The sequence below is a fragment of the Dromiciops gliroides genome, chromosome 2 (genome assembly GCF_019393635.1).
Source record: "Dromiciops gliroides isolate mDroGli1 chromosome 2, mDroGli1.pri, whole genome shotgun sequence".
Lineage (NCBI taxonomy): Eukaryota > Metazoa > Chordata > Mammalia > Microbiotheria > Microbiotheriidae > Dromiciops > Dromiciops gliroides.
In genome coordinates, this window is record NC_057862.1 from 675,973,528 (window position 1) to 676,000,868 (window position 27,341).

The window sequence follows — 27,341 nt, forward strand, 5'->3', positions numbered from 1 at the left end:
AAGAAATGTGTTGATAATTGCCAGTCCATTGCCTTATGGTACAAAGATTCTACCACTTTCCCTTAAAAAAGTTATGGGCTCATTTGTTCTTTTCCAGACCTACATGTCCTCTTCCATTCACCATTATTCTTCAGAGATCACTGTCAGTAGCTTAGCAATAAATAATCAAAGTGTTTTTAGTACCCTGAGATGTTCTCAATCCAAGTATGGTGACTTAAGTTTATTAAGGATACTCAGAAGCTCTCCAATCAATGTCATACATGGGCTTCTACTCTTTGTTAACCATTTCTGTGATTTATCTCCATGGTGTAATGTCATTTTTCTTTGTAGACACAACAGAATCATTTTCATATCACTTGAAGTTATACTTATGTTAGAAATAGTCATTTGTTCTAGCCCAGTAAAAATGCCGGGCGCAAATTTAGATAATGTGTCCATTTCCCTGGATTCCTTATTCACACTGATAGGGACGTAGCTCTAGTTCTGCCTTCTCTTACCATCATTCAATTCACTCTGAGAAGAGGTCCTCTTCCTTCTTTGAGCTTTCTCTCATGGCAAATGCAGTTTTTAAAAGTACAAAGCTCTTTATAATTGTGCTAAATGTTCATCACCAATTTCAGTTCAACGACCCTAAATTCTCATTATTTGACATTGGCCTCCTTTAGTATTTATTTTTAGTTATAAGATTCTTCCATCTTAAATGTTTTGGAAAAGCTGAGTGGGGAGATGACTACCCTGTATAGCCACATTTCTCTTTCAAATAACTTTTCTCTTTTTCTTCATCACAGTTGTTTGTATCTGTTTTAAAGTACATTTTGTCTGGGGGCAGCTAGGTGGCAAAGTGGATAAAGCACCGGCCCTGGATTCAGGAGAACCTGAGTTCAAATCCAACCTCAAACTTGACGTTGGTCAAGTCACTTAACCCTCATTTCCCTGCAAAAAATAAATAAATAAATAAGTGCATTTGGTCTCTCTTGATCAAATTGCCCTATTAGAATTGTGACCCTTGGCTTCCTACCTATTGTTTCTCTGAAACCTTCCACTCTCTCAAAATCTTTTTTTTTTTTGGGTGAGGCAATTGGGGTTAAGTGACTTGCCTAGGGTCACACAGCTAATGTGTCAAGTGTCTGAGTTCCTAAAGGTTATTCAAGGAGAGTGTTAGCTCTGGCAGGTTCTACCCAGCTGCAAAAGCTCCAAGTGTGGCCCCAGTGTACTTCTGTGCTTCTGTTCTTTGGGTTCTATTCCAGATAAAGATAGAGTTTCTCATCACCAAGAGACCAGGTGATGATTTCCTTTGGCCTCAGCCATTTGTGAAAAGTCTACACACTAAGGCAGGGAGAGACAGTGCTCTGCATCTGTGTAGGAAGTACCCTTTTGATTTCATGTATTGTATTGTTATTATGTTCTTATTTTCCTCAATGAAGATTGTATAGAAATTACCTTGGAAATAATTGGCAAGAATATATTGTTATTTAATAATTAATACTCTATGGAATACTACACACATGACTGAAATAAGTACATTTTGTAGATTACTGAAGGTATTAGAATGTCACTTCATCCCCTGGAGGTTCACTGACTGAATATTTACCATAACTCCAATAGCAAGCAACATGACAGAAATGACAGGCACCTCATCCTATTCCCCACATATTTTCTATCCCCTTTGTTAGGTCTTTATATTTTAAAAGCTTCTAATTCTCATGTAGTTTAGAGGTTATGATGTGGCGTACTGACATCTATTAAAAATGTTATGAAAATTTTTATGAATCAATATTATGTCCAGGCAATTGTGGATAATCATTTGATCTGTGGTCACACTATTATCATTCTTTTATCTTTTATTGTTTGAGTTCTCAAGGATATTTTGAGGTCTTTATTTTCAGGATGTGGATTTATCATGTGTCTGTCCATGAAAAATATAGAGCTTCTTATTCTCACTTTGGTGGTGGTATTTTTATCTTGTTATTCTCATCTTTTCTAGTAGGGCTCATGTAGAAATAGTCTTGAGGCAAGTCAGTATCCTGCTATCTTCCATTATTATTGTTATTACTCTTCTTATTGTTGTTATAGTTCTTATTATCATTATTATGAGAAATGTGGAGGCAAAGGGCACTTTCAGGAAAGTGTTTCAGGGAGGGTTTCTTGGGTGACAGAAAAAGCATACAAATCAAAGAGTTTTTTGAAAACTAAGGAACCCTAGTCAGATTTAGGAGTTCAGCTTCTGAGAACAGGAGTGGCCTTGCGTGGAGACAGAAAATCAAATGAAGTGACTTCTCAAGTGCTTCAACAGATAGTGGATCCTCTGTTAATGGCTCTACTTGTTTGGAAGAATTCAAGAACCAAAATGGGAATACAGAGAATAGTGGTGAAGAGTATGGGATGGAATGGGTAGGATGAAAATTAAGGAAAAATAACTCCATTGGGAAGCAACAAGAATATATGGTTTTATCTAAGTATAAAATTTTCAAAACTGTTGTCTCCTCTTCCACTTCTCCCATTAGCATCAGGCTATGAGCACAGATCAAACTAGAGACCTTTGTTCACAGTTTCATCAGGTCAGTTTGAGGGATGTTTTCCTTTTCCCTCTTCTCCAGCTCTTCCAGCACAATAAAGGAATGGATATACCAAGGACAGAATTCCAGGCAAGTCAATCTCTTTCCTCCTTGGGCTTCCCTGAACATTAGTCCTAATGCTGTCCCTGGCTGATCTCTTTCTACCAGAAATATTTTTGTTCTTTGACACAGGGACGAAAGAAGAACTCTTTGAAAAGTAATAAGTCATGAATATCTGATTTTTATAAATTATTATGAATTTCATTTTAAATAGCAAGCCCACAGAAACATGCATTTACTGCCATTTTACTTAATAACAAATTAATGTGTATAATATGCCCATAACAGTGTATTAGTTTATTCCCCTATTCACTTCAATTCAACATGCATTTCAAAGGCCACTGTGTAGCACAGTTGACAGAGCATTAGACCTGGAGTCAAGAACAACTGAGTTCAAATCCAGCCTCTGACACTTCTGCCTCATTTTCTTTCACTGTGAAATGGAGATAATAATAGCACCTACCTCCCAAGTGAAGATCAAATCAGATCATATTTGTAAAGGGCTTTGCCAACTTTAAAGCATTATATAAGTGCTAGCTCTTATTATCATTATTCTTATTTATTGTGTGGCTACCATGTACTAGGTATCTGGAATATAAATACAAAAATGGAAAGTCCCTGCCCTCAAGAATCTTCCTTTCCATTGAGGGGAGGGAAACAAAATATACCTGCAAGATGAAATTAAAAACCCACACAAAGGATCTATCTTTTCATCTTTTTGATCTAGGTTTGCATTTTTTTCCATTCATAGTGTTGTCCTCCTTCTCTAATGTCCTCTGCTGATGCTTCATTTTAGCATTGGTGATCTAGGCTTCTCCAAGCTTTGCCAGGGGAGCACAAGGCCTGGCAAGTCCTACCAAGCTCAAGAAGCACCATTCATGGGATGAGATGTCTGTAGTCCCAATGCAAGCCTCCCTGGATCCATAAATATTCGGGACCAAGTGTCCACTGGCACAAGCAAATTTCTACCCATAGCAATGGTGAAGATTAGCTATTAATTCATCGAGAACTTGTGGTTTCTGTCAGTAGAAACTGCCTAGACACCCAAGCAAATTACAAACCCTTGATTCGTTGAAGAATAGTTGCAACCAATGTCCTCTGCTGTGTTTTCTTTGGATCCTTGTTTGCAAACTGTTCACCCATTCTAGAGTTTTTCAGTAGTGATTAGGCATTGCACTCGAAGATTCATATATGTTCCCTATCAATTTTATGTTAAGCTTTTATCTTTTATATTTGATGCACATTTTTTTAAATCTGACCTAGATAATTATTGGTTGTTTTAAAAAAGTTTGTAATTTTAAGCAATAAACTCAGCAACCTCAAGACACCATTGCCCGGGCTGTAACCTTCTGGAATAAGGAAATCATCCCCAGATCAAGGAAGAAAAACATGTTCTAATTGAAGCCCATGGCAATAGTCTTTGAGGGATTGTCAAGCATCTTGAGGGTCTGTCTGAAGAAGCAATCATGGAGCTCAATATGCCCACTTCTATTCCCATTATGTATGAGTTGGACAAGAATCTGAAATCCATAAAGCCCATGCAGTTCCTTGGGAATGAAAAGATGCTTTGCAAAGCCATGGAGGTTGTGACAGCCCAAGGCAAGGCCAAGAAGTGAAAGCAGGCTACCAGCATGTGCCAGCAGTAGCCAGGTCCTTCCCTTCTCACTGTCTCCACATAGGTGTTGTGCAGGTGCAGGTGGGGACCAATGGTTCCTTTTCTCATTTCTTCCTCCCTATTTCAGACCAATTCTTTTTTCTCCTGTTGCCCCTGCCCTCAGCCACATTAGTCAAAATGCCTCCTGGGGGATTTGGCCCAATAAGGACCCGGTTAGGGGTTAGGGATGGGGACATAGTAAGAACTGACCAGTGTGGGGAGCTGAAAGAAGAAATTGTTCCAGTTATTCCTATGAGCCAGTTCTGCCAGTAGGACAGCCCTCTCAGGGACTGTCTTAGGAAGCTGCCTATAACCCAGGTGGTCACTTAATGAATCATGAAAGTCTTGTTTGGATGTTTCCTCCCTAACCGAAGAAAAAAATGGATCTGGGAGGTTGGGAGCATGTCCTATTGTTTACTTTTGCAACTGCTTTTGCTTTCACAAAAGACCCTTCCAGACTGGTTGTTAGTGGCTTTTGAAATTAAATTGTCCCCCTTGGTAATAATCAGGGAAGGGAGAGTTCCTTGATTTCTAAGGGGTGGCTGAATACATCCCACTGTGTGTTTTATAGCCCCTGCTCTGTTCAGTGGCAGTAAAATGCCCCTAGATTATGTTGAAATATGTCTCATCCCATTGCCTTCCACCTCATGTCCAGCCCCCTGGGTCCTCATCAGTTTGAGCATAACTGTACTAACCCTGCCCCTCCCCCCTCCTTTTTCTGTTGTTCATTATAATAAAGGAGTGATGCCCAATTAAAAAAAGAAGAAGAAAGTCAAGTATTTCAAAGAATTATTGATGAAATGACTGGATCTGAGAAGAAATTTAAAATACAAACAAGGATTTAAAGATAAACATTTTTTTAAAGATCAATAGAAATGAACCAATGGTAAATAATTTATAAGATGAAGTTCAGCATTGAAATGGGGAGGGCTGGAATTATACAAGCATCATGGGAAAACCATAATGTCATTAGGGGTTATAGAAGGTGTCAAATAAGTTGGAGGGCCTGAGAGTGATTTTTGCTGTATTTTTATAATCTTAAAAGATGAAAGAAAAATAAGGGGAATTATGCACTCTTTATATTAGGTTTGTTTCCCAAGCTGATGTTCTTTCCAATATGTGAGCCACCTGGAACTCCTGAAGGACTGAAATAACTATGAATGATCAGAGAGGAAAGGTATCAGGGTGTATTGGGAAAGTCAATAGACTCAGAGAATGAAGAGTTCTGCCTCTGTCCCATAACTAGCTATGTGACCTTGTACAAGAATCTATACCTTCCTGTGACTCATAATCAGCCTCTTAAAAATAAAATACTAGGGGGCAGCTAGGTGGCACAGTAGATAAAGCAACATCCCTGGATTCAGGAGGACCTGAGTTCAAATCCAGCCTCAGACACTTGACACTTACTAGCTGTGTGACCCTGGGCAAGTCATTTAACCCTCATTGCCCTGCGAGAGAGAGAGAGAGAGAGAGAGAGAGAGAGAGAGAGAGAGAGAGAGAGAGATGATAAATAGATGATAGATGGGGGCAGCTAGGTGGCACAGTGGATAAAGCACCAGCCCTGGATTCAGGAGGACCTGAGTTCAAATCTGACCTCAGACACTTGACACTTACTAGCTGTGTTACCCTGGGCAAGTCACTTAACCCTCATTGCCCCACCAAAAGAACAAACAAAATAGATGATAGATAAATACATACATACATAAATTCAATTAAATTAAATACTGTGTAGTATAGCAGATAGAATGTGGAATTTGTAGTCAAAAACACTTCCTTTCAAATCCTGCCTCAGATGTTTAATAGCCATGTGATCCCAGGCAAGTTATTTACCCTCTTAGCCTCAGTTTCTGCATATGTAAAATGGAGGAAATTAAAGTTCATATCTCACAAGGTTGTTGTGGAAATCAAAAGAAATTTGTAAAGCACTTTGTCAACTTTTAAAGAGCTATATAAATGCTATCCATAATTCTTACCACCTTGATATACACATGTATTCAAATATATGAGAGCCAGCATGGCATGGTAAATAGCCTCAAAGTCAGGAGACCTGATTTCACATTCCACCTCTGACATCTACTTGCCCTATAACACTGAAAAAATTAATTACACTCTGAGTACCCTAAAGAAATCTCTAAGTCTCTAAAATGAAAAAAAAAAAGTTGCCAATAAGCATTGGTAAAGGGAGTCCCTCATCAAGAGTTCCAAATACTAATGAAATCACTGGCTCTGATGAAATACATACACACATACATACATACATACATACATATGTGTATATGTGTGAATACCTAAATATACATATATTCATAATTGTATGAGTATATACATTTGTGTACATATATGTGTGTGTATGTATATACTAATATAAGTATATGTTCTTTCTTCCAAAAGCATGTATTGTTCCATTCTTTGTCTTTGTTTCCCCAGTGGTGTACATGGTGCCAGACATATAGAGGTACTTAATAAATGATTGTTACTTGATTAATTGTGCAAACATCAATACCCAAACCTGACCATGAACTTTGAGAAAGACATCATTAGCCTCATAACTAGTATATAGGGCTTACTATGTACTAGGAACTACAATTATTATCTCATTTGATCCTCACAATAATCCCAAGAAATAAGTCCTACTATCCCCATTTTACAGATGAAGAAACTGAGGCAAACAGAGGTTCACTGACTTGCCAGGATCACATAGCTAGTAATTGTCTGAAACAGGATTTGCACTCAGGACTTCCAGACTCCAAGCCCAATACTCTATCCACTGTACCACCTGGGTGTCTCAATAAGCCATGGACAAGACAGGAACTACACAAGATGGGTAAGAGGGTTTGGGCAAGTTGTGATCTGACCCTACAGAGGCTGCATTCACACTGAAGATGTCAGAGATCCACTGAGGTCTTTAAATATGATTCTCCTATGTCAGTATAAATAAGGGTCTGTGATTCTGTTGGCAGAAGGCCCTGGGAGACTTTCCACAACCCAGGCAGAATTCAACCTATTCTAAAGCTTGGTAGACAGTCTTGGAGAGATGCCTGAGCCTCAAGGGAGTTGGGATTTGCCCACAGTCATTGAGCTATTAGAAGTCAAGAGCAGATTAAACCCAAGTCTCCTGACTCCAAAGCCCCCTGGTACAGCTTCTATGACTGACATAGAAGGAGAACCAAGGCAGGGGAACCAGCAGGAGCCAAGACTCAGAACTGGGAGGGAGGAGCAAGGAGGGAGGGAATGGAGGAGAGACAAGAAAAGGGTCTGACTGGATTAAGACACTTCCTCAAGTGTGGACAGAGCTTCTCCACACTCAGCAGGAATGAGCCAAAAGAAGCTGCAGCTAGTTCTCTGAGGCAAGCACCACAGCATATTCTAGTGTCCTTGAAGGTCCAATTGAATGTCTGGAAAAAATAAAGTGATTCATTTCCCTTTTTCTATATGTGTGCAAATAGTTGTCCTCATCATGGCTTGGCTCTAGAAAAAAAGCTACAAGGGCAAGCTTCCTCTGTGTCCATTTCCTCACTTCCTTTTGGAATTCCCATTCTGGGTGGAGAAGGGTAAAGGAAGAAGGAATCTAGGATTTACACACACACACCATTTCCTTCCAAACTTCTCTTTCTCTGATGGCATTCCTCCCTGACCTGTCCCAACAGTGACAAGGTTTTTGAGAGATGTGTTATGGTTCTTGGTAACACTACATTCTCCTCCTACTCCACTCCCCAGTGTCTCACCTTCTAATGTTACACACTCATGGAAGAAATAGAATTACAAAAAATGCACACCTGAGAGTGCATCTGGAAATGTGGCTCTTACATCCCCCTTTGTCAAGGCAAGAACACACTTGATCTCTGACTGTACCCTCCCCAGAGACAAGGACTGTGTATCTCCCACACCAGAGGAGGAGCTGCTTGTGCACAAAGACTGTCTCCCAATCATATACATCTATAGAATTCCTAAGAGAGATGAAGCAAAAGTTTGGTGTTTTTGAAGAGCGAATTGAAAGATGTTTTTGGAAAAGAAATTAGATCTATGGAAGAAAGAATTGGAAATAGAATCAATAGCTTGGTACAAGAGGTACAAAGCCTTGCCCAAGCAATAAACTCCTCAAAAGTTAGTATATACCAAATAAAAGTTAATGAAGTGAATGAAACAAGAAAAACTAAAAACAAAATAGAATCGGAATAAAAGAAGAAAATCCAAGGTATCTTATAGCAAAAACAAGTGATCTGGAAAACAGTTAGAGAAGAGAGAATTTGAGAATGATTAGACTACCTGAAAATTATGACCAAAAAAAAAAAGAACCTAGACATCAAATCTCAAAAAAAAAAATTATATATATATATATATATATATATATATATATATATATATATATATATATATATAAACAGAGAAGTGCTCAGATCTCTTCAATTTAGAGGGTAATGTGGAAATAGAAATCAAAGCACTTTTTGTTTCCCACACCTTCACAAAGTTGATGAAACATCAATGTCTCCTATCCCTTCCTGACATACTAGTCTTGCCACTTTCCCTCTCTCCCCATACACACACCTGTCTTCATTTTATTCCACTTGATGAAGGATGCAGCACAGCTCAACACCAGAATGGTCAGGGTCGAAGTCCAAGACCTCTTTTTAGGATATACCACATGAACTGCAGCAGCAAAAAAGAGGAGAACAAAGGGAAGAGAGTCAATGTGAGTAGAAATCATTCAGGGGGCAATGGGGAATTGTTTGTTGTGGTTGTTGTTGTTTGTCCTCAATGAAGATCAATGATATCAGGAGGGTGATGTTTTGACTTGCAGGTGAATTGTATTTAAATGAGGTAGGTCTGTGCAAAGTCAACCCTCTCACTCTCTCCTCCAGGGTCATCTGAGTCCAGTGGCAGAAGATAAGTCAGGACAACTAGAGATGATCCCAAATGGAGTGGGAGATGTTGGCCTTTTTAAGCTGTCTTTCCCAGGTCTGAGGCAACACCCATTCAGTGATTTCAGTGATTTAAGGCTAGATAAGAAATGAGTCAAAAGATGTGACAGTTTGCTTACTCAAAAAAAAAAAACTGGGAGGGGAAGACCCTCAGAGTTTCTGAACAGAACAGAAACAATTATGTGCACTCACTCTGAGTCCCAATGGGCTTTATCAAAGCCTGCTTTTTTGGTGCTTCATTTCAAGAAATCATAAATGAAGCTACATTGGACAAAAGAGTTAATTGTCAGTTTGTTCCCCTTGGAAGCCTTTCCTGTGGTTCTATTTTGAGGAAGTTAAAAGAAAGGGGAGGGATCAACAGCATTTAGGGCCAATCTTCTTGAGACTCAGCTCAACCAACTCAGGATAAGCACTCACCAGGATATACTTTCAGTGTGCCCAGCTCAATATGGTCCACTACACAGTCATAATAAGTCAGTGTCCTCTGTTGGGAGCTCAATGGTGATTCATTGGTAGAAGGTAGAATCAGCATTAGGCAAGACACCACTGGAACTCTCCTTCCCAGCCACAATCATCTCCTTCCCCTTCTGCCAGTGCAAGAGGATAGAGCTAGGGTAAAATCCAGTAGCAGAGCAGGATAGGGTAGTAATGCCACCCATGGTCTCACAGCAGGACACTGTCACCTCAGGTGGCACTAAAGGTAGAGGTCAGAAGAAAAGGTATTATGTTCAAATCTCAGTAGTATTTTCTGTTCCCCTTGTCTCTCCCTTTCTTCATTTCTCTTGTTGCCCGAACATCTAGGACTTAGCAGTCATAAGGTCTTGAAGGGCAGAGTACTACATGATTCATAATATACTTTCTCAGTGTCTATTTTATATCTCTCAAGTGTCCTCTACACACAGTTGATCCTCAAAAAATTGGTTGATTTATGACTTCATACACTTCCTAGCTGTGTGATCCTGGGCAGGTCACTTAACCCTGTTCGTCTTCATTTCCTCACCTATAAAATAAGCTTTAGGAGAAAATGGCAATTTGAGCTAGACTGATATGCCTTCAGCACTCTAGAAGAGTAGATTTCAAAGGCTTCAGAGAAAAGCTAGTGTCACTTATTGAAATTCTGCAGAAATCAATCCAGGAGGAAAGGGAGTCTCTAAAATGAAATTTTGAAGATATCAATTCTGATGAAAAGGAAAGGGGGGAATTTGTCTGAAGAGACTAATGTGGATGCATAGGTAATTCACTAACCAAAAGATTTGAAAATAAAAAAGAAATATACAGAGCATGGAATCTGGGGCAAGTAATAGAGGATGATAGTACTATCCTTGGAAACAGTGTCAGAAGGGCTAAGATAAAAAATGAGGAAAGAAATGTACAACAAAAAAAGGAGGGTTTTTAAAGCAGTATTGGGGAAGAGAAGATCCTCAAAGTAGGCATAATATGATTTCTGTTGAGAGCAGATAGGATGATCATAAGTCATAACAGAAAGGAGACAATGATGCTTATTGTTTTCTCTGCCAAGGAGAATCACTTTTGCACTAGAGAATAAAAAACAAAAATGACTAATAGTGAGTAGGAGCAAAAGATCAGAATGACTAAATTAAGAGAATACCTAGATTCTTTATTTTTTTTAAATGGTGGTGGTGGTGGTAGAAGTAGTAGAAATATTAGTAGTAGTGATGGTTATTTTAGTAGTAATAGTAGTAATAACAGTAGTAGTGATGGTGGTTGGAGGAGGAGGAGGAGGAGGAGGAGGAACAGGAGGAACGGGAGGAGGAGGAGTGGTACAGATGTCATGATCATCACAATTGAACCTGACACAAAGCTGAGGTTGGGGGAATAATTAACACATGGAATGACAGAGTCAGGATCCAAAAAGTTCTGGACAGGCTCAACATTGGTCTGAATATTATAAGGTGAAATTCAATACAGATTAATTTAAATGGCCTTATATAATCAAATTCACTAGAGAAAATAGGAAAAGACATGTTTAGAAAGTAATTCCTATACTTTAGAAGATAAGTCTTCATGAATAATTATTGCAATAGAGTATTTTTATCATCCATTACAGAGTGTTCCCCTCCCCTTTGATGATAATCATCTCCACCTTTAGCTGGGATAATTATTGAAAAAGAGAGAGAAAGAGACAGAGATGGGGTAACATATTCTGTCTTTGGGTCTTGGTTTCCTTAACATGATGAGGCTAAGCAGAGCTTGTGCTTAGCAGGCACAGATGTAGAGACCTCAGGGTCACCTCCACACACTATAACATATAAGAACGTGACCACAGTCACACAAAATAATAATTCTCCTTTATCTGGTGCTGACTTTTCCCATAGTGAGTGGAGATCAAGCCAGGACCCAGTTGTTTGAATTCCCACACACACCAGAGCATCAGCTACTACCAAGAAGATAGGAAAGGTTGCTCTGGACATCCTAATGGGAAGGCGGTTGGAAGACCAAGGACTCACTATTCTTCTTTATACTCGAGTGCTGCAGGATTTTCTTCATGGTGGTAATACAATATTCTTGCACGTAGTGTTCCCTCTGAGTGGTCCAGAGAGTACTTGTCAAAAGGGCTTTGAAGAGGGGCAGCTAGATGGCGCAGTGGTTAAAGCGCTGGCCCTGGATTCAGGAGTACCTGAGTTCAAATCCGGCCTCAGACACTTAACACTTACTAGCTGTGTGACCCTGGGCAAGTCACTTAACCCCAATTGCCTCGCTAAAAAAAAAAAAAAAAAAAAAAAAAAAAAGGGCTTTGAAGGGCTCAGCTTCAAGCATTGAGATAATCCAATTCCCCATCTTCTCATCCAGGAGGCAAAAATTCTGACAATCCATAGCAATCTGGATTCATTTCCTATTTGCTTGTCCCTCTCAATCTCACAGAGTACAAAGACCTATACCACATGGTTCACTGTGGAGGGAGGTTGGGAGATAACGTAATAAAGTGAATACTGGACCTGGAGTCAATAGGACCTGAATATGATTCCTAGCTCTGACATTTACTATTTGTATAACCTCAGGAAAATGATTTTACCTCTATTCCTCAATATTTTCATTCATCAAATAGAGATAATGGTGATTTCCCTTCCTACCTACAATGTTATTGTGAAGGAAATTATATATTAAAAGCAAGATAGAAATGTGAACTGTTATACTGATGTCATAGGAAGGCATAAAGGGAAGCAGGGAACCTTGGGGTGTCCAATACTGCCAAGGGTTATCTTTTGGGATCTCTAAGGATGACATGTTTATGTAAATTTCTTGAGTTATTATGGGAGGCAGATGCTCCCTCCTGTGAATAATCATGATCAAGGTAAGATGGGGAAGAATCACTTAGGATCTTGATAATGTCAGTATGGACAAATAACAACCAACATTCTATGAGTAAGAGTTGCTCCACTAGGGACCCAACTGGCAAGCTCCAGTTGAGCAATGCAGCTCCCTCTCTCTCTCCCTCTCCTTCCTCTGTTGACCTGTGAGTGTTCTTCCCAAAAGAATATAATTCTCAATTTTTTATCCCTCACAAGATGTCTTGGGGTGTACCACCTAGATTTTCTTAAAGAGCATGCCCTAATCTGAAATCACTCTGACTCTCATAAATTGGCCAACAGTACGTCCCAGGCCAAGCCTCATTGGCCATCATTGAGCTCTTTATGACTCAGAGTGAGTTCAAATGGCTCAGAGTGAGGGGGAAAAAAGCAACTGTATTTAGCCTTGATATCTGTTACTGGCTATACATTTCTGTGTAAGATAAGATCCTTTATTTCTTATAATGGTACTGGGATAATTAGGCAAATAATGAAAAAATTTTTGAAACCAGGATTTGATTTTGTTATTTGGTTAATATCACAATTGTCTCAGTTATGTGTTAAGGAAAGAATATCAGCATAGCTTGTGGTCTGTTTTGCAAATGCCTTAAAGAGATATCCACTTTTATTAGGTATTATTCTTTTCAACATGACTAGAAGATGAAAATGTTTCAATGATTTATTTGATGTGCACTGTTGCAAAAATAATTACTTAATGTATTTTGTATATCATCCCTGAACTTTTTTTAAAAAAACTAAAAATAATCTGGCAATTTTTATATGGATTCATTTTTGTATTGAAGTTCATCTTCTTAGAAAAAGGATTCTGAGGTGTTTTTATTGAGATCTCATCCTCCTAATGGGGGATTTAATAATGCCAAGTGAAAAAACTGGGTTCCAATTTTCTGTTTGCTTCTGAGTTTCATATGTAACAATTGGATAACCTAAAATTGCAAAAGCCCCTAGTCTAAAAGGTCCCAAAGTTCATTCTCTAATGATAAAGACATAAGGTTTCAGCTAACTTTCATTATCTAACCTGGTTATTGGCAAAGTAATAAAAACACGTGTTAAGATCAATTTTGTAGAAGATTTTTAATAAAGGGAAATGATCAGGGCAGCTAGGTGGTGCAGTGGATAAAGCCCTGGATTCAGGAGGACCTGAGTTCAAATCCGGCCTCAGACACTTGACACTTACTAGCTGTGTGACCCTTGGCAAGTCATGTAGCCCTCATTGCCCTGCCAACAAAAAATAAATAAATAAAATAAAGGGAAAGGATCTCTATAAGTAACCTGAGTCTAAGCAGACAGTGAACTGGATAACTTCTATGAGATCACATCTAGAATAGAGAGCTGCACTTAAGAATCCAAAGGACTGTATGAGATAAGACTCCTGAGACTTAAATGGACATTTTTTCATTGTTTATTTTTCCCTTTGTGTATATTATTTCTAAGGTCTACTTACTAAAGGGCCACCCCCTTTGATTTTATCAAAGTTTTGCTCAATTTCTCCCCTTTTTCCCTTCACATAGTTACCCATCATAAGCCCCATAGGTAAGAACCCTTGATAAAGTATTTCTAACATCAGTTAGTGATTCATTTAGATTTTATCTCTCAATAAAATCAAATGGGGAGGTGAGAAATAAATAATAATAATCAATACCTTGGGGCTACCCAGTGTTCTCTCCTTTCTTAGTCCTCCCCCCCAACTCCAAAGTCCACTTCATCTGGATCAACCCCAACCCAAGCTTACAAAGAATCTTGGGTGAAGACAAATCTCTTTATCTAGATAGCTGAACCACTTTACTGATGAGATTTAGCCTATACAAAACCGCACCTAGGTGGAAATCATTGTGGCCCCATCAGCTTGGGTGGGATTTGCATTCTTTCTCTGTCCTCTTTTTACCAAGATTTAAGTGACCTAAATCACTTATCCCCACACTTCACTTTAATATAACACACCCCCAAATTGTGTCAACCAATTAGAGTTGATTGCTATGTGATGGACCTCCTACAATTAAACGGGTATATAAATTGTGACTGCACCACCATTAGAAGTCTTTGGTCAGAGAGAGACATCCAATGAACATCCTTTTATTAATAACCTGCTGGCCTATTAATAAAATGATTAAATTACCCATAAACTGTGCCTTTCATGTTTTTAATCATCACAGGGCCTTCCCCTCCCAGAATTCTTTTTCTTTCTTCCTTTCTTTCTTTCTCCTTCTTTTGCCATTAATTAATTAATTTGTTTTGACTAGGTAAAGGATGTCATTCTTTGCTTCATTTCTTACCTAGCCTTACATTGCCTCAGGCAAACTGAGACCTAGGAAAGACCTTAGCTTAAAAAGGCCAAGGTCTCCTACTGTATCCATGGCTATCTCCAGCCCTCCTGATGTATATCTTGCCACTGGACCCATATGGCTCTGGAGAAGAGAATGAGGCTGATGACTTTGCACAGACCTTCCTCACTTAAATCAAATTCATTGACATTCATGACATCTCCTCCTGATGTCATGGTCCTCTTCAAGAACAAACAACAATAACAAAGAGTCTGATCCTATTATATGAGCTTCCAGTCCTCTTATCTTGTTGTATTATTTAAGAATTTGTATATGCCATTTTTTTCTTGTGAGTAATCCCTAGGGGGTTAAAAAAACTGGTGGTTTAGAGTGTGTAGAGGCAGGGTGGGGAAGGACAGAAGGAAGTCACTGCTATAATTAGGCATTGAAATACAGTGGCAATGGCAAAAGAGGAAGACAAATAATGGTAAGTTGTTTACTTTATATAGCAGATCTCTGAATTCAGAAATCATGTAAGAACCAGGGGTTAATTGCTTCAAAATGAAGTTTAATGATAGAGAAAATATTGAGGGTAGAGGAAAATGGTAAACCTTAGTAGAAAGACAAAGGACCCTTGGAGTGCCTGACACATAGAAGGCCCTTAATAAATGTTTATTGAGGGGGCAGCTAGGTGGTGCAGTGGATAGAGCATTGGCCCTGGAGTCAGGAGGACCTGAGTTCAAATCTGGCCTCAGACACTTACTACTTACTAGCTGTGTGACCCTAGGCAAGTCACTTAACCCCAATTGCCTTGCAAATAAATAAATGACTGTATAAATAGATAGATAGATAGATAGATAAATGTTTAGTGATTTATTACTCATCCAGTTCCAAGAGAAGGAGACAATTCCCTGGGGAGCTGATATTGTTCAAGCAGAACCAAGTCTTTCTCTTCTTTCTAGAGTGCCCTGAGATCCTGAACCCAATGGCATGGCCTCTTAGAAAGGGACCAATGGGCTTGATGAAGACAGAGAGAAAGGAGAGTGGGAAGAAAGCATGGGAAAAGGGAAGAGGGGCTGACTTACCTTCATGCTTGGTATCATTCCACATCAATTTCTTCAGGAACCAGAGGAAAGAAACTCTTTTCATGATCCACTAACTTCTGCTGAGTTGTTGCTATGAACTTGGCCCCTAGGACCTGGGAAATCCAAGCCTCCTTTGCCATAAGCTGCTGGTTATGTTTGTCATAGAAGAACACCTGAACATCATCCAGAAAATCCACCATAAAATGGTCCAAGAGTGAGCTTCCTGTACCCACTATTGTGAATTGTATCACATGCTTGTGGTTAGCTGCAGGACAGGAAGGGATTGGGAGAGAAGAGAAGAGGAGATTAGGTTGGGGGGGAGGGGTCCAGAACCCATACCTTTTTCCACTCATCACTTGGTCTTCCTGCTCCTTGGTAAGCAGCTAGGCTTCCCTAGGCTCCCTGGTGAAGAGGGTAGCCACAGTGGATTTAGGGTCAGAGACCCCAGTTCTAATTCTGGTTCAGATACTTAGCATCTTGTCACCCTGGGCAAATCACTTAACTTCTCTGTGCTTCAGGTTACTTATCTATAAAATGAAGGTGTCACACTTGAAAGACTCCAAGTCCCCTTCCAGCTATGACCTCTGACTATCAGAAGTCAAATTGGATTGGGAGAACAAGGTAATCCAGATTTGGACAAAACAACCAGCATTCCTTCCAATCAGTGCCTAGTATAGGACTGGGCATAGGGAACGGTTCAGTAAAGATTTGGCTAGTTTCTGGAGCAGTTAATCATTCATGCTATAAGCACTGTGCTGGCCCAAACTCTTTCCTGTCTCCATATTGAGACAGGTTTAGAGATCACAGACGACAGTGTGAAAATTAGGGGTGTTATAATGGAGGGAGTAGTAGACACAGCTTAATTGGGAGAGTGGAAGCAGAGGTTGTACAAAGACATTGATGTACGAGAGGTTTCTCTCCTTAGCTGTCCTAGGAATGGCCAACATTTCTAGAGTTTTTAAGGTCTGAAAAGCATTTGATACCCATTCTCTCATTTCATCCTTATAGCAACTCTTGTAGGTGGATACTACAAGTGTAATTATGCTGCTGTTGTTGTTGTTCAGTTGTTTTCAGTCATATCCAACTCTTCATCACCCCATTAGGGGTTTTCTAGACAAACATCCTGAGGTAACTTGTTTCCTTTTCCAGCTCATTTAACAGACGAGGAAACTATGGCAAATGGAATTAAATGACTTGCCCAGGGTCATAAAGAAGAAGTAAGTGCCTCAGGCCAGATATGAACTCAGAAAGCTGAGTCCTCCTGACTCCAGGCCTGGCACTCTATCCAATGGCACCACCTAGCTTATAATACCACATATTCATAAATATGTAATATGTAATAGACCATACATATAATAAAATTATACCATATTATTACAAAATATGTATATAAATATACACATATATTATAAAGCACTGGGCACCATGCTAAGCATTGTGCATGCATGCTTGCATGGGCACACACACCCACACATGCAAAAGTCAGTCCCTACCTTAAAGGAACTAGAAACTGAATAGGGAGACAACAAGAAAACAAATATATACAAAAAAGCTACATATAGGAGAAATAGAAAATAATTAAGACAGAGAAGGTAAATAGAATTAATAAGAGTTGGGAAAGGCTTTGTATAGAAGATATTTTAGTTGGGACTTAAATTCCAGGATACTGAAAAGAGAAAATTTGGGGTTCACTGCCCAAAGTCAAGGCAGCTAAAAAAGAATCAGGTAATGGGCCCCATCAAATGTACCAACCCATCCATTCAACTTCTACACATTAATGAATTTAAGGGGGAAAAAAGCTTTTCTTCCATCAGTTTATTAGTCATAAGGCCTGTCTTTTATTTCTTTGCCTCCATATAAAGTGCCTTGAAAAATTCCTAATCTGCCTCTACTCAACTAAAAAAAGTGAATATGTAGAATTTGTCTCACAATAGGAAAAAAACAGAACCAACCTGCCCCCTGGTGGATAGTCATTTTCATGAGAGCAGAAAGCCTCCACTGAATTCCAGCACAAATTGATAGTACCCAGGTTTAATTTTTTCTTTCTTGAACTTTCAGCATGGAAGCTTCCTCCATTTATGCAGATGAACAACTAAGCTATAACATTTAGTGATGGGTTGTTACCTGGAAGACTGAAAAGCTAAATAGCTTGTTCCTGATCATGCAACCACTATCATCCAAGGTAGGCATTAAACTAAAGTAATCCTGACTCCTGAGGCTGACTAGCTTTCCTCTTACCCACACTACTCAAGTGAATAGAGAAGTGAAAGCTCAGGAAGGGTAATCTGGAACAATGTAGACATTGAGTCCTTCCAATTAGTGGTTTGCCTATGGCTGCCAGGTATCATCTGCATGTATAATCTCTATTTTTCTCTCTTGGCTTGATGCTGGGATGAGCTCTAAACTCACCAAGAAGGAGCCATGGGCCAGTTATTTACTTCCTTATGACCTTAGGACAGGAAAATGGAGTCAAGATGGTGAAGTGAAAGGTAATAATTTAGCCCTATCTTCTCAACAACCTCCTCTACAATGATCTAGAAAACAGGCCAAACAATTCTAATAATAAAAGACAAAAAGAAATTATAGTAAGTTGTTTTGCTGTCTTAGCACAGTTTAAGAAGAGAAAGAGATAGAGAGGTCTAAGGACTCTGGAATCTGGGCTAGCCAGGAGCCCAGTACCAACAACAGTGCCACAGAAGGCTGTGGTATGATAACAGTATCAGGAAGAAGGCCAGGGCTCAGGGACAATGAGGTAAATGAATGCCTGAGCAGAAAGAGGTTGCATGGGACTCCTACGCCAGCACTGGGAACAGGAATAGGCACCATTTGGCACTCCTGTCACTCTTTACTTCATTCCAACTTGCAGTTCCAGGTGTACAGAGTAAGGACAAGTTCCAGTACCATACCTGTGTGACTCCAAGCCCAAGAGCAGGGTGGGGACTCAGTTCTTACCTTTAGCCCTCACATAAGCCTACAGTGGAACAAATTAGGACAGGAGACCAAGACCAAGGGAAAATCAGCTATTCAGTGGCTCTGAATCTACAAGACCTCCCAGCATAGCATAACTGAGTCCAGCAGCAAAATATGGAAACTCAACCACACACAAACCAAAAGACCTAAACTGAGTCAGGAATTTGTGAAGTGCACATCAAGAGGGCAGCAAAGAGATAACTTCCCATATTACACCATTTTGGAAGTACCAAATAACTTACAGGTCCCCCAGACAAAATTGTGAAATCAGCAGACATGCATAAAAGATAGAAACTCAGGCCAGTCTTCTTCCCCCAGAAGTGAACAGAGACCAACTCTGACACAAAGTTCAAAGGCAAGAATAGGCTGGGGAAATAAGCATGCACATGCACTTGAGCACATACACACAAACACACACACACACGCACGCACGCAAGACCTTGCCATAAAAGGCTATCACAGTGACAGAAAAGTTTAAGACAAAAACTCAGAAGAAGACACTGACTTGAAAACATCTACAAACAAAACCTCAAAGAAAAAATACAGATTGGACACAAACCCAACAAGAATTCCTAGGAGACTTCAAGAGATTTTTGTTAAAGAAGCAAGAAAATCATTTTGAAAATCAAATAAGAGTAGTAGAAGATAAATTGCAAAAAGAAATAAGAGCTATGCAAGAAAAATGTGAAAAGAAAATAGCTTGGTAAGAGAGGTACCAAAAATACTGAAAAAATAACTTCTTAAATATCAGAATTGGCCAAATGGTAAAAGAAGTAGAATACAACACTGAAGAAAAACACTTTTAGAATCAGAGCCTAGCAAATAAAAAAAGAAGTGAAAAACCTCATTGAAGAAAATATCTCCTTAAAAATTAGAATTGGAAAAGTAGAAATTAACAACTCCATGAAACATTAAGAAACCATAAAACAAATTCAAAAGGCTGAAAAGGTAGAAGAAATATTAAATGTCTTACAGAAAAAAACAATTGAACTGGAAAATACATCTATAAGAGATAAATTAACCATCATTGAAATACCCAAAAGCTGGGGGGAAAAAGTCTAGGCATATTTAAAGAAATTAGAAATGAAAGCTACCCAGATATTTTAGAACCAGATGACAAAGTAGAAACTAAAGTAGGAACTTAAAGAATCCAACAGTCACTTCCTGAAAGAAATCCCCAAATGAAAGCTCCCAGGAATATTATAGACAATATCTAGAACTCCCAGGTCAAGGAGAAAATAATGAAAAAAATGGGAAAGTAATAATTCAAATACCACACAGCCACAATCAGGAACATAGAAGGATTAGCAGTTACTACTATGATGAAGCAGAGGGCTTGAGATATGATCTTAAACCAATCAGTTTACTTCTCGGGGTCTCAGTTTCCTCATCTTCAAAATTAGGAAGCTGAACTAAATAACCTTGAGTCCTTTCCAGCTCAAAATATAAGTTCAGGATCCCAGGATCCTAGAGAGGCCCGTGATCTACCTTGAAGCAAACATGAAAAACCCTGAGTTGCTTCTTTCTCATGAAAAACTCAAATTTCTTCCACTGGTGGGGCTGCTCTGTCAACTGCTTCTGCATCCCAAAGATGAATGGGGGTATAATGACATTGGCTATAAAAAATAACTCCCATATTTTGGTCAGCAGGATCCAGCCTCTAAGAGTTAGGCAACCTTAGACCTGCCCCAATTACCTTTTGTGGTAGTATCCCAATATCCCTTTATGGAGGAACCAATTTGTCTCTCACTTGTTCAAAGCCTTGGAGAATAATTTCTTTCACACTCACCATCACCATGTCATCATCTCAATCTTCTCAACTTTTTCAATAATATTCAGATAGAAATTATCATAAGGCAAGTCCAAAGCTGACTCACATCCCTGTGTATTTGACATGCTGGGAACTATTACACACATGTATATAATAATTTTTACGTGAATAAAATTAGAATGATGTGAAGTCATCCAATGCAGGCTCACTGAAAGCAGCTTCAGTATGGTGCCAGCAGCAGATGGGACCACACAAGTGTCATGCCTTTCATCCTGTTGGTGGTGGGGGAGCAGAAGTGGATATAATCATGATAATACTAATAGAGGCAGTATGGTACAGTGGAGAGTCAGGCTTGGAGCCAGGAGGATCTGGATTCAAGTTCTGTCTCTCACCCATACTGGCTATGTGATATTGTTTAAGTCATTTGGCCTTTCAGTGGTCAAGGCAATGTCTTCCTGAGACTCAAAGTTTGAAAACAGGTGCTGATCTGAGTTGATAGTGGGAGATTCCTCCTCAGGAATTCTAGAGCAATGAAATTACATATCTAGAATAAAAGTAACAGTCACTGAAATTTCTATGGTGCTTTGAAGAGTGAAAAATACATTGTTTGAATTGTCTCCTTTGAACCTCTCCCACAATCCTGTGCAGTAGGAGCTAGTTGAACAATGGAGATGCATTTGGTTCAAAGAGGAATACTCACCTCAACACAAGGTGAACCTAACAAAAAAATTAAATAAAATTCTTTTCCATAAAACTCCAAGGAGACATCCAGTGAAGTGTGCTTCTACCTGTGAAATATCATCCCTAAGTCTACTCTTCCCTCTGTAAATCCCCTCAAAGTTGAGTAATTTTTCCTTCTTCATCTCCCCCTTCCTTATTTGACAGCCTGGGAGTTCCCATCTTGCCCTCTGTTGAAGATAATGACTTAGGTTTGATTCTTTGGGTCCTTGAGATCTCAGAACCTTAAATGAAGACTTTTAACTCCCATTCCTCTCTTCTTTACCCTTGTAGCCTTGTAGCCTTGGCCCCTACCTAATCCTAAATCCTTTCAGTTCTTACTTAGAAATAGACATAAAACAGAGCCATATTCAGTCTCTGTGGTTAAACATCTCTTTCTCCTTAAAGATTTCTCTGAACCACTACTTGGTTCAGTAGAAGTGAATAATCCCATTAGAATTATCCCTTGCCTTTATGGTTCTAGTCATTATGTCCTTGTTAATTTGCCTCCTTGGGTGTCTTCTGTCAATACCAGGAACTAAGGAGATCAGATCCAGACCACAATGCCTTCCATCCTTCCTCCCACCTGCTTCCCTAGACTCACTTGCCTGGATCTCCATTAAAGAAAGTACCCCCATAATGAGTAGCAATGATGAGAAAGACCCCCTCCTCCTCTTTTTCCTTCTCCTTTGACTAGCCATCCCTTTCCACAGGTGATTGCCTGGCATCTAAAACCACTCTCTAGTTAAAGGGGGCTCCACTCTCCAAACTCTGTGCCTCAGTAATGTCCAAAAGAGAAGGCCCCTATATAAACACTGGCTCCTTACACGTTATTCCTACCCTATCTTGGATTGACCCTGTCCAAGACTAGCCTTCCTACTATCATTGCTGGCCGGGATATCTGTTGCTAAGCAGAACCTGAGACTATCTGACAGCATTAAAAGTAGAAAGGAAATGGAGTCTGTGGTGAGGACAGGAAACACTAGAGCAGAGTCACTATTAGGTATTGCTTGGAAATTGAGGTTGGGGGTAGTGACACACAGTACCATGGACACATATGACATTTATAAATGTTGTTTGATTTAAAAAGTGCTAGGTCTCATGCTGGACATGAAGGCCCATGCCATTCTAGAGGACCTTCACTACAAAAGAATGGGCTCCTTTAGGGGTGTGTGTGTGTGTGTGTGTATGTGTGTGTGTGCGCATGCACGTGCACGTGCGCATGCATGCATGCGTGTGTGTTTTCCTTTAAAGCCAACAAGGCTTACTTCTTCCCATTTCTCCTGCAGGCAGAAAAGCTCAGCACTAAAAGGGACCTCTGTAGTGAACCAATTCAACTGGATTCTGACCAAGGATCCCTTCTATATTATCCCCAACAAGTGTTCATCCAACCTCAGCTTGAAGTTTCTGATGCTCTCTCTCTTCTGGGATATCCCATTCCATTGAAGGATTACTCTAGTTATTAGTAAAGTGTTTTTTTTCACTGAAGTGAAATGTCTACAATTCTCAACCATTGATCCTAGCTCTCTCTTTCTGGGACTAAATAGAAAGCTAATTCCTCTGATCATACCCCATCTCTCACTGTCTAGGACACATAGTGGATCATAGATATAGAGAAAGAAAGGGAGCAATTAGGTTATTTAGGCCAACTTTGTCATTTTGCATTTGAGGAAACTGAGGTCTTTTTCAAGGTCACACTAATAGTCAATGGTAAAGTCAGCCCTTTGATTGCAAATCTAGAGCTGTTTTCACTGCACCACACTGCTCTCTTCAGCAAAACTCCCTTTTCACCTTTCCCTTTGAACCTTTTAACAGGGTAAAAAAAATGATTCAGTAAGTTTTCTCTTCCTCTGAATGCCTTACCATTTTGGTCTCTGTGGTCACTTTAATCTTCACCACCTTCTCCATCAAAGAGAATCCCAATGCCTGGGGATTCCCCCATAACTCACTGGTCTGTTGTCTAGTGACCTCAGTAAGGGAAATGAACAGAATCAAATGTAAAGGTGTTTATCTGTGGTGGAACCAAGTCACAGACTGTGGTACAGAGTGAAAAGGAGAACATCAAAGAAAAATAGTTCATTTAGTAATGTGTCGTTAGAAATATTTGGGGAAAGCCTGTCTCTGTTCTAAGTTATTGGAGAACTTAGCTGGCATTTCTAATATATTGCTACCTATAAATTAATGGTGATTGCACCAGTTTGGGGCTTTAAGAATTTATTAAATGACATTAAATGTTAGTAAAGAGTGGACTGCATTTAACACAAGCTGAAAATCCCAGCACCAGAGAGAGAGAGAGAGAAAGAAAGCGCACATGGCTCCAGAGTTCAGAAGCCCTACATTCCCTAAAGAGAGAGAGGAGAATGGGTGGCTGGTTCCCTCAGGCTCCCAGGCAGAAGAGCGCCAATCTCCTGCAGACCAGAGGAGAGGCTTCTTTTACACACTCCTCAAAGCTAATTGGCTAGCATCACTCAATTCCATTGGTTGACATGACTTGGGGAAGCCCACATCAAAATGAGCTGTACCATGCTGAGCTCAAGGTCTAGTGAAAGACAAACCCTCTGAGGGCAAAGGCTTTCAGGTAAGTGTGGTCTTAATCTCTAATGAGAGTAGGATTTCTAGTTTTTGTTTTTTAGTGAGGCAATTGGGGTTAAGTGACTTGCCCAGGGTCACACAGCTAGTAAGTGTTAAGTGTCTAATGCCGGATTTGAACTCAGGTCCTCCTGACTCCAGGGCCGGTGCTCTATCCACTGCGCCACCTAGCTGCCCCGAGACTATGATTTCTAATGCACCTCTGGGGCTGGCTCTAAGAAACCAGCCAGAGTTCCTGAGTGGGGTTAGGATCACTGGGTCTCCTCAAAAACCCATTATTAATCATTATTTTCTCACAATAATTATAGGATTTATGTCTGGAACGGACCTTAGAGGTCACCTAGCCTAACCTTCTCACTTGATGGCCAAGGGAAAGGAAGCCTAAAGAGGTAAGTACACAGAGGTAATTGGCCTTTGTGAAAGGGCAATGCGGTATTACCCTAACTTTTGTGCCTGACTGTAAGATAATATTACGCGGCAGTGTAACTATGATTAAGATAGACCAGACTCTGTCAACTAAAGATATGATACAATGTATCTGGGTAGAGGGTTCCATTGGGTCTCTTGACTTTGCAGGAACACAAGTAGAGGATTTGGGCTGTCCACTGGCTACACCTTGCTCTCTTTGAATGACTGGCCTACTATTGTCTAATCAAACTTGTCTATGGGGTGACTTTTATACCACTTATGCTCCAATTTTTATTTGCAGTATGGTTCAGGTGGGTTCACCTTGCACTGCTCCATTGCTCATTTGGTGCTTCATTAATGCTTCAGACACTCTAATTCCATGGGTCAAGGCCACACAACATTACCAAAATAATATTAGTGCTAAAAGAACAGGGCCAATTCCAGGAGAAGTTTGGGGTCAAAGAATGTTGCAATTTCCCAAAAACCAACCAATCTAGACTTCTATTGAACTTTGGCCCCAGACACTGGGTCAGTCTCAAATATATGTGACCAGAAGCTGGGGACTATTACAATCAAAGAAGAATGGGTTGAGCATATGTTTCCCCTTCTCCAATTGTTGAGGTCTTCCCAGAACTTTCATTCAGGAGAAGGGCCCAAACCAGTCGTCCCCCATCCATTGCCCCCTCCCTCAACCCTGCACCCTTTTCAGCTCTTTAGGTGTCATATTTCCCCATCACATTGTAAGGTCCATGATGACGGGGATTATTTCTTTTGGCTTATATTTGTATCTCCAGCTGCCTGATATGTAGTATACTTAGTTAATGTTTGCTGACTGATGGACTTGTGACATTTAAAAAGTTTGAAAGACATACTTTCTGGGTAATTTAATCATTTTATTAACACTTCCAGCATGTTTATTAATAAAAAGGAAGGTCATTTGACTGTCTCTCTGAGACCAGAGATCCCTCCTGACGGTGGACACACAGTTTCTATGCTCTTAGAAAAGCAAGTGTTCCTGAGCATGCAATCAACTCTGATTGGTTAACAATTGATGAAAGAATAAACATTACCATAAGAAGATGAGCTATATTCCAATGAGGTTCTTGAGGTACATTACTTGGATCACCCAAATCTTTGTCAAAAAGACATCAATTTCCTTATAACCTGCCTGACAAAAGGGAGATCCACATTTTCCCAGACCTCTCTGAGCAAACACAATGAGCAGGAATTCACCAATTAGCCTAAAGTTAGAATTTCTCCTATTGTCATTGATTAGATCTCAGCCATCCTTTGATTTCTGGATGAGGAAGGTCTCAATACAATACAATAATTATTTGTTAACACAAGAGAGAAATGATCATTTCAATACAATAATTAGTTGTTAATGCAAGACAGAAATAATCATTTCTCTCAGGCTAATTATGTTCAGCCCCTAATTAAAGTTGTGAGGGATATGAGATAAGTAAAAGACCTCTTCAGTCCATATCCTTAAGAGGTCTGTGCTCTAGTTAGGGAGAAAAGAGCTGCAGTTTTGAAACAATTAATACTTCGCTATTTTGAGACATATGTGATCTAATCCATGTGAGTAATCCTTCCCATGGAGCAGATTGCAACCCATGCATTCCTATTCCTCCTGTATGACTCCTGGCCATGTTCTCTCATAGATCCTTACCAATGGATTCAACTTTTTAAAGCTATAATTATTAAAATTTTTCCATAGAATTAAACCTAAATATGTTGTCTCTTTTCTACATCCACTTATTTTTTCTGGTTCTGCCCTCTGAAGCCAAGCAGAGAACATCTAACCCAGGCCTCTTCTCAAGGAAAAGGTTCTTTGATGTGCCCCAGAGAACTTCTGGGGTGCTATGGGCCCATAACAGAGTCCAAAATCATTGTAGTTCCCACTTCCGTAATTTCCTCCTCCGTAGTTGTCATAACCACCTCAATAGCTCCCACCCTGGTTGCCATGGGCAGGTCCTCCTCTTTCTCCTCCACAACCAGGACGACCTCCAAAATTGCTACCTCCTTGCCCTCCTCCATGTCCATTGTAACCATCTCCAAATCCACAGCCATTTCCATAGGCATCAGATCCCCCTCTGAAATTGCTTCCTGGACCTGATCCAAAATTCCCACCACCACCATGGGAATCCCCATCACCAAAGTTCCCTCCTCTTCCACTCCTCAAACTCTTAACTTCCTGCATGGCTTGTCCAGATAAGATTTTTCTTACTTCTGCATTATGGCTGTTGGTGGTGTGGTACTTTTGCAAGACAATTTTATCCACAGGATCATGGTCGTCAAATGTAACAAAACCACCACCTTTTTTTTTTAACCAGACCGTCCATCTGTAATTATTTCAACAGTATGAATTTTCCCATATTCCTCAAAGTAACCTCTAAGATGATGTTCCTCAGTGTCTTCTTTAATTCCACCAACAAACAGTTTCTTCAGAGTAACAGAAGCACCATGTTTTCCAGATTCCTCTCTGGCTACCTTTTAGTCTCTGGATGAATGGGGTCTGACAGACACTGCTGCATTCACTTCAGCCATAGATGAAAATGTTACAGAGTCGAATCACCTTGATCTTTTGCTGGCAGGATCATCACACACTTTTTGTGAGTTTTCCCCATTGTTCATTGTGGTTTCTCAAACTTTCTTCTGTTGTTTCAAAACTTAGGCCTCCAATAAACAGTTTAAGGAAGTGTTCCTTTTCTCTCCACCGCGGCGTGGGTCGATTCAGGCTGGGGCCCCCGGTAACAGAGAGAGTCAAGACGGATCTCCGTGGATAGACGCGAACCGTACGGGTCCTGGCGCCGGTGGGGGTGCTGCAGTGCCGCTGCCGGGAAACCACACCGCCGGCCGCTGGGCTCAGGGTCTGAAGCACGGAGAGAGAGCGAAGGCGGCGGGCGAGGGCGGCGAAGAGCTAGAAGAGCAGGCGGAGGTGGCAACTCCAGCGGCAGCACTGCTAGATCATGTTATATTCCTGTTGTATAAGAAGACTTGAATAAAAGAAAAAAAATGAAAGA

At 40.0% G+C, this 27,341-nt stretch overlaps 3 pseudogenes; 1 reads left to right on the top strand and 2 right to left on the bottom strand.

The window, feature by feature from the left end:
* The first annotated feature begins 103 nt into the window (after positions 1-103).
* LOC122739615 lies at positions 104-4,542 on the top strand (annotated as a pseudogene).
* Positions 4,543-7,635: 3,093 nt separating this feature from the next.
* Positions 7,636-22,046, bottom strand: LOC122739616 (annotated as a pseudogene).
* Positions 22,047-23,287: 1,241 nt separating this feature from the next.
* LOC122739618 overlaps positions 23,288-27,341 on the bottom strand; it is a 36,815-nt pseudogene continuing 32,761 nt past the window's right edge.